The sequence below is a fragment of the Branchiostoma floridae genome, chromosome 18 (genome assembly GCF_000003815.2).
Source record: "Branchiostoma floridae strain S238N-H82 chromosome 18, Bfl_VNyyK, whole genome shotgun sequence".
Taxonomy (NCBI): domain Eukaryota; kingdom Metazoa; phylum Chordata; class Leptocardii; order Amphioxiformes; family Branchiostomatidae; genus Branchiostoma; species Branchiostoma floridae.
Window position 1 is genome coordinate 2,984,471 of NC_049996.1, and position 14,256 is coordinate 2,998,726.

The following is a 14,256-nucleotide window of genomic DNA, read 5'->3' on the forward strand; positions in this document are numbered from 1 at the left end:
TGCTTTTTGGCGACGCCCAGATAAAATATTAAAGTATGTACTATAACCGCTGACTCAAGCACGTGTGCACCTAAGTGTCAGCGATGTCAAGCGTAACGGAAACATCTAAGAGTCAATCGATTACTTATTATATATCACTTCAAAGTGAAAGATCTAGAGTGGCTAGCATATTGTTGTTTACAAACAGGACGGTCTAGTTAATATGATATTGTTTTCAATCAGCGGACTTTGTGCAAATTGTTTTACACAGTCCACAAATACTGAAATGAATACGGAATATGCTAGAAGTTGTGCAGGTAATTCACATAAAGGTTTTGTTCTGGAGAATATTTCTAAAGTTTGGGCCGAAATCGTACATAGTTAATCATTGAAGTGGAGGTTACTGGTGATACGTTTTTTTTTAATTTTTATTAGTGTTGTTAAAATATAAGCTGGAGGTACTGAGTTCAAATCCATGGCACGTCCCAATGTTGTGCCCTTGGGAAAGGCACTTTAAACCATTTTCTTCACTTCACTCAGGCAAAGATGAGTAGTAGATTCAGAATAGGATGTCAAGTGGAGGTCCCGTGTTTGAGGAGAGCCACTGTTGTCTGTAAACACAACTGAATTCCCACGGATACTATTAACACACATGCAACATAGGTGGTAGAATAAACAACTAAGTTGGTCAAAGGTCAATTGATCGTTTTTCCCGGCGACGTACACGGTGCTGCAAAGCTACTTCCGGGTTTGATATTTCGTATTATGGACAGGTTGTGGTGATTTTAAAGCGGTAGAAAGATCTTGGGATCCGTTGTGTCGTTTGTTGGAACTAATGTGGGCCTTTTGTTAATTTGGTAATATTTCAAAATATTATTAAGCACAATGAGAAAAAATATTTACGCGAATATTGTTACACCCAGCTCTTCTCTATAGCTGTGTTATTTTGATTAGATTCTTTTTCGTGCAGACTTAAAATTAATTAGTTTCTTTCAAATACATGTGGCCACCGACTCTACGTCACCATCGGAAATGCAAACATGCCCGGCTTATTGAACAAACGTAACCTCTGGGGATTTAGACTGGTCGTCGTTCCGCCAGATGCCTCGATGGCGCAGTAGGCAGCGCGTGAGTCTCATAATCTCAAGGCCGTGAGTTCGATCCTCACTCGGGGCAAATCTTTTTTTCCTTTTTTCTTCTTTTTAAGATAAAACACTTGCTTTACACGACTATCTTAACTTATAACTAGAATTTTATCACCTCATACTTAACATTTTTTGTCTTCTTACAATGCAAATGAGCTGCGAAAAATTGACATTTGCAGTTCAAACAAATCTCGCTAGGGCGTTAAACCTGTACATGATTACATCATGTGACATGATGTGCCAACCATTCAAACATAACGACCACAGCATTTCCAGAAAACAAGGTATTATAACCGGAAGTTCCTATCCAGCACCGTAGAATTTAGCCGTTTGTTGTCACATACGTGACCTTGACCTTCAGGTATCATGAAGTTTATTTACCTATCAAGATTCATAGAAATGAAATCTGAGAGGTTATGGCAACAGGACAGTACATCCTCAACAAGTCGGACACCTCAAGCATACAGTAAACGCAAGCTATAATAAACTATATGTAAAAATAAGCAAATAAAACTAATAACATAAAAATAAATTAATAATATTCTAACAAATGAACAGCAATTACAAAATAATAGAAAAACAAAACAATAGTACACGGATCTATTTACCTTAACGGTAAGTGAATACACTAAAGATAAAAACAAAGAAAATGAGATAAATGTAGGGTTGGACAGCATTAGCAGCATTGAGTCCATGTACATATCATTTGAACATCATAAGTTGATTTATGCTTACCACAAACAAACACATAAACATACAGGTCAAGATTCTTTTCCATATTGGAAGGAAACTATTGCATTTGAAGCACATTGTTAGTGGTTGCCAAGAACGCAGTATAGTTATAAAGAAGTATATTGTGAAGTTGTCTCTATATATATGTAATGTGTTTGATGTTGTGCAATGACATGCGTTTGTACAATATCCCAGACGTGACTGAAAAACAAATCAAAGGGCCTGAGTATGTTGCCTTGGAAAAATTAGGTGAAGCACAATAAAACCTGTTTGCATAAACGATCATAAATGATTTACTTACAGTTCATATACGTCACTGAATGTCACAAAAACTTACTGCAAGCAGAGTTTTAGACATATTTATGAGATGACATTGAGAGATTATCACAAGGATTATCCTACATCATTCCTCAAAGGAAACACAGTATTCTTCGATTACATCATCTGGCGAGTTGGAGTCAAACACTCCATAGTGAATATCATCGAAGAAAAAGCCCTGAAACCTGGTGTCATCATTTGCATGTTTTGGTTGAAACTTCAGCCTGTTTGTATACACATAGTCCCAACCATTATCGAAGAAGGCAGTTTTCAAGTAAGACCCTCCCAATAACGTATACGTTCCGTCTATTCGGTAATGCCATCGGTCCATGTAGTCTACAGGCATTGCAGTCATATTCATCTCAATTTTGTGCCAGGTTTCTAAAGCTAGACCAGTCACACTATTGCCAGGAAAATTTGCATCCCATCCACAGTTTCTAGTTTGGGCACAGTAAGTATAATTTGGCGCACTTTCTGCAGTTCGTACTGTAATGCCTTCGGGTAGGGAATATACTTCTAGATAGTTAGAAGCACGGTCGTTGCCCTCTGGATTCCCTGCTACCACCGCTATCCTAGACCCATCCCCAGATACATTTGCTGCTTTGAACCAAAAAGATGCAAAGAATGAATCAGCAGTTGCTTGATAAGCTCCGTCTGTGCGACCCGCTGTTACGTTTAAGGGTGTAGTGTAAGGGGGCCGATGGTGTGGCCCCAGGTTCTTTGAATGCTGCACGAGGAACGTTTAAACTACAGGACTAAGAAAGCACACACAGGACACAGTCATGCCGTTAGACACGCACGGGAGCTGTCAGTCGGGACCCTCTCTCTGTCACTCAAGTCTCTGTTCGACTGTCCCAACTCCCAATTCCCGGCTTTCTTTATTCCAACAACCCAGACACAGATCCAGACACTGTCTACAGCTATGCATGACACTAATTATAACATGTACCTGCTATTGGCTTTGTTGTTCTTTCCATCTTCAGTTCATCAAAGAACAATACAAAGGATAACACCTTGTCAACAGTTATCACACAACGATACCAGACTAATTACAGTTACCAGGTGGGCTGTCTGTAGCTTCTCAGAGCATGTACATGACAAAATGATAACCATAACATCTTGCTTTTGAATGATACAACAATTTCTTCAAAACAGTGCATTTTTACCCCTCCTACACCCACCGCCAAGTTTTCCACGAGCCGTCCCGGCGAGTACTACAGTAACAGTTCTATCATGTTACACAGTAGAATACAACAAACAACAACAAAAAACACAAATAGACAATACATGTTGGTGGAATTGATTAACCAGATACAGTTCAGTACGACAGAGCACGTCAGTCTACAGATTTTTCAACTGTCCATAGTCTCGGTGTCCTCAACATCTCCGCTGCTCATCCTTGGCACACCCCTCGGCTCACGACCCCGCTTCGCTCGGGTGCCGTCTTCTGCTGCCCGCGGCCTCCTATGAGGGTCTGCATGGGGGGGTCTTGGTAACGCTTAACGGTGAATTCAGGAGGCCCGGTAACGGTTAACGGTAAATTCAGGAGGCCAGCTAACGGTTAACGGTAAATTCAGAATGAGTTACCAAGGAGCTTATATTGAGCTCAATATAAGCTCCTTGATAATAGTAACATTGACATGCATTCCTATTCATACAACGCTAGAGTATCAATGGGTGAAAATACATTGTGAGAAGCAGAAGGTGCCCAGAACCCGGAGGAATGACAGGGACAATGTCCATGACATCTGTAAATTGACGGAGGCAGAGTTTTTCAGTTTCAATTCCCGGCCCGTCACAGAGACGGCGGCATCAAATATCTCATGGGTGGATTTAACTATTATTTCAGCACATGGAGCGCCGAAAAATTTTAAAATCAAGACCCTCTTAACCCTATTCAGACCGGGGGGGGCTTTTGAGGCCCGCGCTAACTTCGATGTCCTATAACGCCAGAACGCCTTACGCTAAAGCCACCAAACTTGGTGAGTTTTCCTAAAATATTGTTGGCAACAAGTTTACGAAGTTTGACAAATTTTCCATTTTTTCGTGTTGCCATGGCAACCGTTTGCTGACAGGCAGTTTTGCCAAAAATCACTATTTTTGGTTCTAACAATGTATTTTTCACATTTATTTGCTATATTACTGCTATTTTGTTACATAAATAAAATCTTATATTATTTACCATATCTTTCATAATTATATATGCATAAATTATGCTAATTTGATGACGTCATCAGCCCAAAATCCAAGATGGCGGACAGTATGGCCAGATCAAGAATAACAAGCTTATTTTCCCTTAAAATTTGTAACTACCTGGTATTTTTTCATCAAAAACCATCTAAATGAATGAATTTAGTCTATTTCCATTGCCCTTTGTGATTATTTGTTGCAAAAAAAGAAGTTTTAAAAATTCAAGGTGGTGGATATAATATGGCGGAGCCTATCTCGTATCTTAGATGTGCATGACGTTATTTTATGACGTCATTATGACGTCATCGATGTTGCTATTGGCAATACAAGTCGTAATAAACATTATTATTCTGTTATCTGCACTTATTGTTACATTTTTGTAGTATAACTTGAAGTTTTCTGAGAATACCCTTTTTTCATGGGTCCGGCCAATATATCAAATTGATGACGTCATAATTACGTCATCTTACGTCAACGTAACGTCAAACGTCAAATACTTGTCAGATATTATGTCGATATAATGTCCTAAAAATTTGGTGGCCTTACGGCACGTCGTTCGAGAGTTAGAGGACTTAGAAGTGGAGGGCCTCAAAAGCCCCCCCCCGGTCCAGGGATGACCAAAAAAGCCCGGTCTGAATAGGGTTAAATGCTATTTCCTGCATTTTCGGCAAATCTTGTCGATAGACTAAGCTAGGTTGATTTTGACATTTTCATCAAATTACACATGATTATCATATTATACTCGTAGCTTTGGCCTCCACCCCCAGAGCCCCGACATATTTTTACCATTTCGAGCCCGGGAAAATTTTAAAATCTGGACCGTCTGAAACGCCATTTACTGCATTTTGAAGGACAGATTTTGCCGTAAGAGGAAGCTAAATTAAATGACATTTTGATAGAGAGAAAGTTTTTTGTGCGAAAACCCACGCCCTAACATATTTTCGCCATGTCGTCGTGAGCGCCAAAGGCGCAAGCCGTCTCAATGGAGGTCGGGAGAAACCTCATTTTCTGCATTCTAGGAGAACGTTTTGTCCGAAACTAAGCTATGTAATTGTTTGACACTGAAATCTGTATATAGTGATAAAGTTTTGAGGGCAATGCTTCCGCAACATAATTTACCATGTGCAGAGCCGAAGGCGGGAAATTTTGACATCTGGACCCTTTGAAACGCCATTTCCTGCATGTTCAGGGGTTCTATCTGGCATTTTACTTCGTGTGTATAGTATAACGGGTTACGAAGAATTTCTTGGTAACGCTTAACGGTGAATTCGGGATAACAAATAACGATTAACGTTGAATTAAAACGACCAATAACGCTTCACGAAGAATATACCGATAACGGTTAACGTTGAATTAGAGCGACTCGGTAACGATTAACGGTGAATTAAAATGGCTCGTAACGCTTAACGGAAAAAGGCATGCAGACCCTCTCCTATCCCCGAGTACCGCTCCCCCCTCCCGTGTCGTGATGTCCTCCCTCCGTCCCTTCGTCGCACGGCCACTGACGTCCTCTCCGAGTCGCTCCTCATGTGCTGTCACATTCACCGGTCTTCATTGGAAGGTGCCCCGGCGACGATGCTCATGCTGCAGGAGTTCCCGTAAGGGGGTTGACTGGATCGCGACCGTCTGGTGGGCATGGTTAACGCGTGGCATGACCACGAACTCGCCAACACTCTTGTGCCCGGTGTGACCCATGCAGGGATAAGCCATGGAGAAAGAACAGAACACACACGCACACAACCTGACCGTCCTATCAGACCTATCGAAATTCCTGTTTACTAACCTAACACTGGCCCTGAACTGTCTATAGTGCATCAAATACTTTTCTGTCTTCCGATATATGTAAAACAATTAGTACTAAAGTAAACAAAAACATTAACATTCAACTTACTCCTACACTGTCAGCATTTCTCAAATATATCCTAACTCTTCAAAACAACTCCCACTGTTTCTCTTCCCTCCTCCTGTCTGTCCTACATCACAGTCTCATGTCACAACAACAACTCTGGCCGCCGCACAACACTAATCCAGAACTTATGCAGTAAAATACAAATATAACAATACAGGGAAGTCGTGCTGCTAGTCATCACAACAACTTAAAGAGAGTCCTCCTACAACTATTCACTACTTCTTGCTACTAGTCGAAAACAACATAACTAGCTAGGCTAAGCTCTAACAGAACAGGTCAGGCAGCGTGAGCATGGCATTCTTTCTGTCCACTCAAGTCAAGGGCACACTCACGTTCACCAAGTTCCACCCGGTCCTACCGACCGCCCCGTCGCCTCGTACCATGCCGAAGTCGCGGCCCGCACTCTGACCATGGTGTCGGCCGCCGTCAGTCCTGCCGCCACGTGCCGAGCCTTAGAGTTCACGGCTTCCCCAGCACTCCAGCCATGGTCCTGCAACCTCCTATCCTGGTCAGTCTGCCATGTCCTGCCGGTAGTCGCTCCACCTCGGCCATTCTGCCCTCCCGTGCGCATCTCCTGGCACGGCTCCTGGTCCTAGCGTGTCTCCGTCCCGCAGCGTCCCTCTAGATCTTGGTTACGCAGCATCCTGCCGACAACGCCAAATGTAAGGGGGCCGATGGTGTGGCCCCAGGTTCTTTGAATGCTGCACGAGGAACGTTTAAACTACAGGACTAAGAAAGCACACACAGGACACAGTCATGCCGTTAGACACGCACGGGAGCTGTCAGTCGGGACCCTCTCTCTGTCACTCAAGTCTCTGTTCGACTGTCCCAACTCCCAATTCCCGGCTTTCTTTATTCCAACAACCCAGACACAGATCCAGACACTGTCTACAGCTATGCATGACACTAATTATAACATGTACCTGCTATTGGCTTTGTTGTTCTTTCCATCTTCAGTTCATCAAAGAACAATACAAAGGATAACACCTTGTCAACAGTTATCACACAACGATACCAGACTAATTACAGTTACCAGGTGGGCTGTCTGTAGCTTCTCAGAGCATGTACATGACAAAATGATAACCATAACATCTTGCTTTTGAATGATACAACAATTTCTTCAAAACAGTGCATTTTTACCCCTCCTACACCAGTATATGGAGTACCTTGACCAGCTGACTCATAACCCCGCTTTAAGTGCCATGAATGATAACCTAGATGTGAAGATTCGTTACTTATGGCTTGTCCAGGATTTTCACACGCATATGTTGGAAAAGGGAAGGAGTCTGGTTGAAGGCAATCGTCAGTCAATGATGCCTGAGCACCACCGGACCAGCCGCCTTCTGTAACATCTTTGCCTAAGTCCCAACCGTCCTCTTGACTGCCGCAAAGTCGAACTAGAAACAATGAAATACAACGGAAAAATGAGATAATGGTTGAGGTGCTTTAGGAATCAGGGTGGTAGATGATCAAATAACACATTGGAAATGACCTATGTTACATATATATATATATATATATATATATATATATATTGTCTGACCCTTACATCTTACTTCATCACCTCAATGAAAGGCGGCCTGTAGGCCGATTTGAGCTTTCATGATGAATAAACAAAGTTTGAACAGACAAAGAAAGTAAATGTAGGTATCGTTCCGATCATTGATGGTAATAGAAACGTCCTTCTTAATTATTTTGTGTTCAGGTAAAAATACATAAACGTGATTCTTGGAAATTTTTTGACGAGGTAATGGTTTGTTAAATTAAACTGTATTTGATTTGTCAAATTTGTGTACCTTTACACACAGACACACCATTCCCAGTGTACCCAGCTTTGCAGGAACAGCGGTGGCTCCCTGGCGTGTTGATACAGTCAGCAAACTCGTGACAGGGGGAGGTCAGGCACTCGTCTATGTCTGGGGAAATTGAACTATATTGACATAGCTGGTATCATATCTCATGAAAGGTATTTGGACTATCGAACGTTTTCCCTTCATTTCTTGAAATTCTGATTATCAAATTTCTTTCTGCTTTGTTTCCAATTTTCAACTAGCTTTCTCAATACAGTTGCGTATGTCTATTATTTCAAGTATCTATTACTGCAGCATTATATGTGAAAAGTTATGAACGACGAAGTTTTAGCACAGAATCGAATTTAGTGCCTCGCACGGCGAATTGATACTTGACACCTAGTACCTGCAACATGGTCGACTTTAACGTTGCTCTCACATAAGTGTGAATAGCACGGCAGTATGAAAATTAGATGTAGTTTGATTGCAGTAACGTATGCGTAATAATTATCGAATGCCTACAAGAAATGTAATATTACCTAGTTCACAATGTTTGCCTTCCTAACCGACTGTACAGTTACATTGGTAGCTCTCACGTGTTTCGAAACACAGGCCGCCATGTTGGCAGGTCACGTCCTTGCAAAACGTTTGGTCTGGATCTGAAAAAAAGGTCGAACTCTAAAGTATCATTATTTGCTATGGGCTGATCTAAACTGAGATATCTATATAATGTTGGGTTGCCCTTTGTTTTTTTTTACCAGTACAGTACCATTGTATTTATCATTAAAGCATGTCTTCGACTAATTATTGTTTGTTTGTTTATACATTTCATACTCCTTTGACGTATTTGAAATGATCTTAACGTCATGGATTATTTGGTCGGACTATAGTTATTTACGCATCACCGTATCTAAGTATTGTTCTTGGTAGATAACAGAAAAACAATCAATTAGCTTAACTTTAAACTTGATATATAAGTAACTATTATTATTCACCATAATTGTTCTGGCTGACAATAGCCGAAATGGTAACCACCTTCCACACTGTAACAGAAACATTTTGATGATTGTTAGCAAAATGATACTTTTTACCATCGATTACAGGTTACGTATTTTTCGGGTAAACGTTACATAATTATTAATATTCAAAGAGGCATGCCTGTATCATCCATTTTTTTGTTATCTGTATAGTCTAAATATGTTGAGAATTCCGATGCTTAGTGGCAAAGAATCACACATTTGTCATTAATATTAATATCAATAAACGTTTCATCCTGAGAATCAGGATTTATTTTCTGAGCCAATAATAAGTTATGTATTATGGATACCGTAGACATAGAGAGTGAAAATGGCCCAATTTAAAATTTGCCATGTCAGTAGAGACAAACTGTTGTTCCTGTAAACATAAATAAAGTATAGACTCAAAATGTTGTTGAAAACATAAAGTACATACTTAAATGTATACTCATAACTATCAATACAATACTCACAAATGGCAGCCAAACAAGTAAGAACAGCGACTTGAAGCACCACCATGGACACAAACATTGCAAGTGACAGAGAACACCTGCCCTTCCGGCCTTTTCCGCTAGATGGCCTCACTGCTACGGACGCACGGCGCTCTCTTCGCCCCTCTTCCTATTCATAATAACATCGTAAATGCATACAATTTCCAATAGTATTAGCTGATCATACATCGAGTTTGTGATGAGATGATTCGTATAAGAAATTCCCATCTAATCATTAATCGTATGTTACAGTTTTTATAGGACAGCTCGTCAATATAGGACTGTACTTTGACACATTGCAGACTGTATATAAGCGCAGTGTGTATCAAAGTACATTTGTCTAATTACACTCGACACGGAATGTTTGCAAAATTGGTATTGATCGATCAAATCTCAGTAATTACGTATACTTCATCAAAAGTATAGTAGTGCGTATCCCTTAAATGTTTTTTTTATTACGATTTACATCGATGCAATATTTGTGAAGACCTTTTATTCAAATGTTCAATAATACCAGGGCCTGTTGTATGGTTCCTCTACAAATAGAAAATGCCGAGATTTACCTACTAACATATTATCTGCATGAAATTTTGACACTTTTCGGACAACCTACCTACAAAACCATTCAAACACTACCATCAAACATACATGCCAGCTAACGAAAATCATTGTTTCGTCTTGAAATTAGGGCAATCGTATTCTTTAACCTCCTTGATTCAACATAACTCAGTATTAACCCTTGTGCAATTCAAAGCATGAAAATTGCCATCTAGACTTATTGTTTACCTCGTCAATGCCACCAACGATTCCTTTTTGCTCTTCGGACATGGGGTGAACCGTCGCCATGTTAGTGTACTTCGACACGAATACACTGAGATTGTATAAAACTGCTGTACAAATTCTAGTACATTTAACACCGTCACATACCATACAGCCAAAGGTCGTATCAAGTCCAAGAGGCAAAAGATAGTCATTAAAGTGGCTTGGCTATTTGGTTTATGACGGTAAGGCCGAACGAACTCTATCATATGGATTTCATCACCTGCAGATTATGAGATGAAATGTCTTTGTAGATTTTAAATCAAATCATGACAAATTTCTGGTCATTATATCGGTATTTTGATTATCAGTCAATCGGTTGAACAATTGACACTATGTACACAGATTTCCCGTTATTTCAAAAGGTTTATTGGTACAACAGAATGTACAGTGAATGTGGCATGATCAACTACAAACTACAAAATCAAGATACACAAAAAAGGTACTTATTAAGCAATAAAGGCTAACGTAGAACATTTAACATTCTGTACCTTATTGTCACATGTTATCTGATGGTATCATTGCATGTTAAGTTCAACTTTATATGCATGTAACGCCAGCGTAAATTTGTAGAATATGCTTTACATTTGATGATATGTTACATTTCATTAACATATTACTCTTTTCTTTGTCGGTTAAGAATTTCACATTCAGATTCCCTTGACATCATGGACATGGTCTCTATATATTAAGAGCTTCATTCTTCAGGTTTATCACTTATTCTTCGAATGAGATGCAATATTCTTCTACCATAGTTTCAGGAGCAAAGGAACTGAACACACCATAGTGAATATCATCGAAGAAAAATCCCTGAAACCTGGCATCAAAATTTGCATGCCTTGGTTGAAACTTCAGCCTATTTACATACTCGTAGGCCCAACCATTATCATATCTCGCAGTCTGAAAATACGCCCCTCCGGTATATGTGTATGTCCCGTCTATTCTGTACTGCCATTGGTCCATATAGTCTACAGGCATGGCGGTCATTGTCATTTCTACCTGATGCCATGTTTCCAAATCTAAATTTGTGACAATGTTGTGGAATTTTGAACTGTACCCACAGTTTCCAGACTGACTACAAAAAGTATAGTTAGGTGCACTTTCTCCAGTTCGTACTGTAATGCCTTCTGGTAAAGAATACACCTCTAGATAGTTAGAAGCTCGATCATTTCCGGATGGATTCCCTGCTACCACCGCTATTCTGGACCCATCCCCACTTGAATTTGCTGCTTTAAACCAAAACGATGCAAAGAAAGAATCAACAGTTGCTTGATAGATTCCATCTATACGACCAGCCGTTGCATTTAGCGGAGCAGTGTATGGTGTACCTGGCCCTGGACTGTCATATCCTCGTTTAAAATGCCAAGAATAATAACCCAAGTGTGAGGATGTATTGGATACGGCCTGGCCGCCAGTTTGTTGACCTCCACAAGAGGATGTCGGGAAGGGATAGCTGTCAGGTTGTGCACAGTCATTGGTCAAGCCGGACCAGCTGCCGTCAGAGATGCTGCTGCCTAAGGACCAACTGTCTTCTTGGTTCTCACAAAGGAACACTAGAAGATTTTGAAAAAAAATGAATATATGAAAATATATGAATATATATATATATATATATATATATATATTGCTAGCCAGCTGATAGCTAACTAGACATGGCTAGCAGTTAGCTAGCTGTACGAATAAAAAAATAATCATAAATAGATAAGATGAACATTTTGTAAATAAGACATATATTGTCAGCTGGCTGTCAATCACGTACTTGACTAGCTTCGTGGCTAGCAGCTAGCTAGCTGCACTGAGAGCTAATCTCTGAATAATGAACACGTTGGATTATTTTGAATTATCATGATATTGCTATGACAAGCGTTTGAATAAACTGTCTAAGAAACTAGAATCCCATATGATCACCATTTCTTTTAGGCTTCTTTTCTTCTTGTTTTTGAAATCATTATTACTAGCCTACCTTTGCAGGAGTCCAGGCCATCTCCAGTGTACCCCGGCAGGCAGGTACAGGTGTAGTTTCCTGGCAAGTTGGTACAGTCAGCAAACTGATGACAGGGTGAAGACAGGCACTCGTCTAGGTCTGTTATAGATAACAAGGAAAATCTTCAAAACCTGACCGCTATCTCCAGGCATGATAGTTTCCGACGTTACCAACTTAGTCCATTGCCTAAACTGGTCAAATGGCCCTGCATTGAACAAACCCGTTGACACATACGGTGACACATGTAGCACGTCAGTACTTACCTACACAACCTGTTCCATTTGAGACGAACCCTTGCTGACAGCTACAGTTGTAGCTGCCTATGGTGTTAACGCAGCCCAGGGAGTATTGTCCGCAGATGTCCTCTTGTTCACATTCATCTTTGTCTGAAACAATAGTCATGCTTGAAAGGTAACATTTGCAAGCTATGTCTAATACATGACGTTTGCCCTCACATGGTCCAGTCTAACAAACTACTGCTCTGTTTATTTTAACTCAAACAAATACAATTGTGTTTTGATAAGCCACAGCTCTGTACTGCCACATGCTACATTATATAATCGAACGCCTCAGAGTGTCTCCTACACCTCCAGTAACTATTTGACAGCTGTCTGGGCCAGGTTATTGATTAACCTTACTTGCATATTTGGAACGGAGGAAGAGGAAAGACGTGAAGGTATCATTGTAATTCAGAGCGTGACTGTACTCATAAAATATTAGCCAAGAAAATTCTATAGAATAAATCTTGTAAAATTTCCTTCCAATATTTCAGTTGAAGCACACATTGCCAAGAATCTATTAATGCTAATTCATTACATCAATCCGACTATCGTTCAATAAACTAATCAATCAATCAATCAATCAATCAATAAAAAATGGTAAAATACCTGTACATGACTCAAGCCCATCGCCTTCGTAACCTTCGTCACACTGGCAGATGTAGCTCCCTGCAGTATTTTCACAGGTCGCTAGAGGGTGGCATTCGGCGGTCTTGCATTCGTTTACATCTATTCAAGAGAAAAATGTTACTTGGGAATGTTTCAGTGAGTCTTCTATCTGATTTACTTCAGTTGAACTGTGATATTTCCTTTAGAATGCACCTGCTTCTATTGTTCTATGTAGTTTGATACTTTTAAAACAATTTGTTTTTAGGTTTAAATTGTATTGGAGACTCCCCAGGGGCGGGACCTATAGTATAATATTGAAGACCATGTTGATTTGATTATATGGATGACATCCTCTGGAAATTAAAGAAAAAGACACGAGCGTGCGAGTAAAAAAAGTTTGACCCCAAAAAACGTTGCCTTCGTCATGAAATCTAAGTGATCAAAAAGGTTGAATAAGTGACTGAACACACATTTAGAGTATGGTTAAAATTTTTGGAAACATCCGAAAATTGATGCGCTTGCGGATCCATATAATCATATCAACATGACCTAACTGTACACATAATCCTTTTTTCAAGTTTTGCAAAATCGTTTATGCTAAAACAAAATTCACCTGCTTACTTTAATCTGTAATTGGAAACCTATTATAACAGTTACTATAAGTTACTATAACAGGATAACAGGAGTACTGTAAAGAAATGGCTAAGGTATCAGACCAACCTGTCTCACAACTGTCTCCCTCCCACCCGCCTTTGCAGACACAATAACGTCCGTCAGACGCCTCAACACACACTCCGCTGTTTTCACAGGGTTGATCCTTACACCAGGTTTGTCCTATAGACATCAGAAAGAGTACCCTGGGAAACCTGCTCGAGAAGCTTCGCAAATAAGAGTTACCGATCCCCTGCCTAACGCGCGCCCTCCCGCCTCTATGCACCCGCCCCACTACCAGCTGGCCCCACTTACGCCGGTCCCCAACTATCCCTCGCGCACGGG

The 14,256-nt window shown here is 40.3% G+C and overlaps 1 long non-coding RNA gene and 1 other non-coding gene across 2 annotated transcripts; one reads left to right on the top strand and one right to left on the bottom strand.

The window, feature by feature from the left end:
• Positions 1–1,082: 1,082 nt before the first annotated feature.
• On the top strand, positions 1,083–1,155 carry Trnam-cau. The gene has a single exon. It is a non-coding gene; the product is annotated as a tRNA-Met (tRNA).
• An 11,208-nt stretch (positions 1,156–12,363) lies between these two features.
• On the bottom strand, positions 12,364–14,058 carry LOC118406127. Its single transcript, XR_004829984.1, has 3 exons — positions 13,981–14,058; positions 13,261–13,380; positions 12,364–12,759 (listed from the first exon to the last, which is right to left on the bottom strand). It is a non-coding gene; the product is annotated as an uncharacterized LOC118406127 (long non-coding RNA).
• Positions 14,059–14,256: the final 198 nt, after the last annotated feature.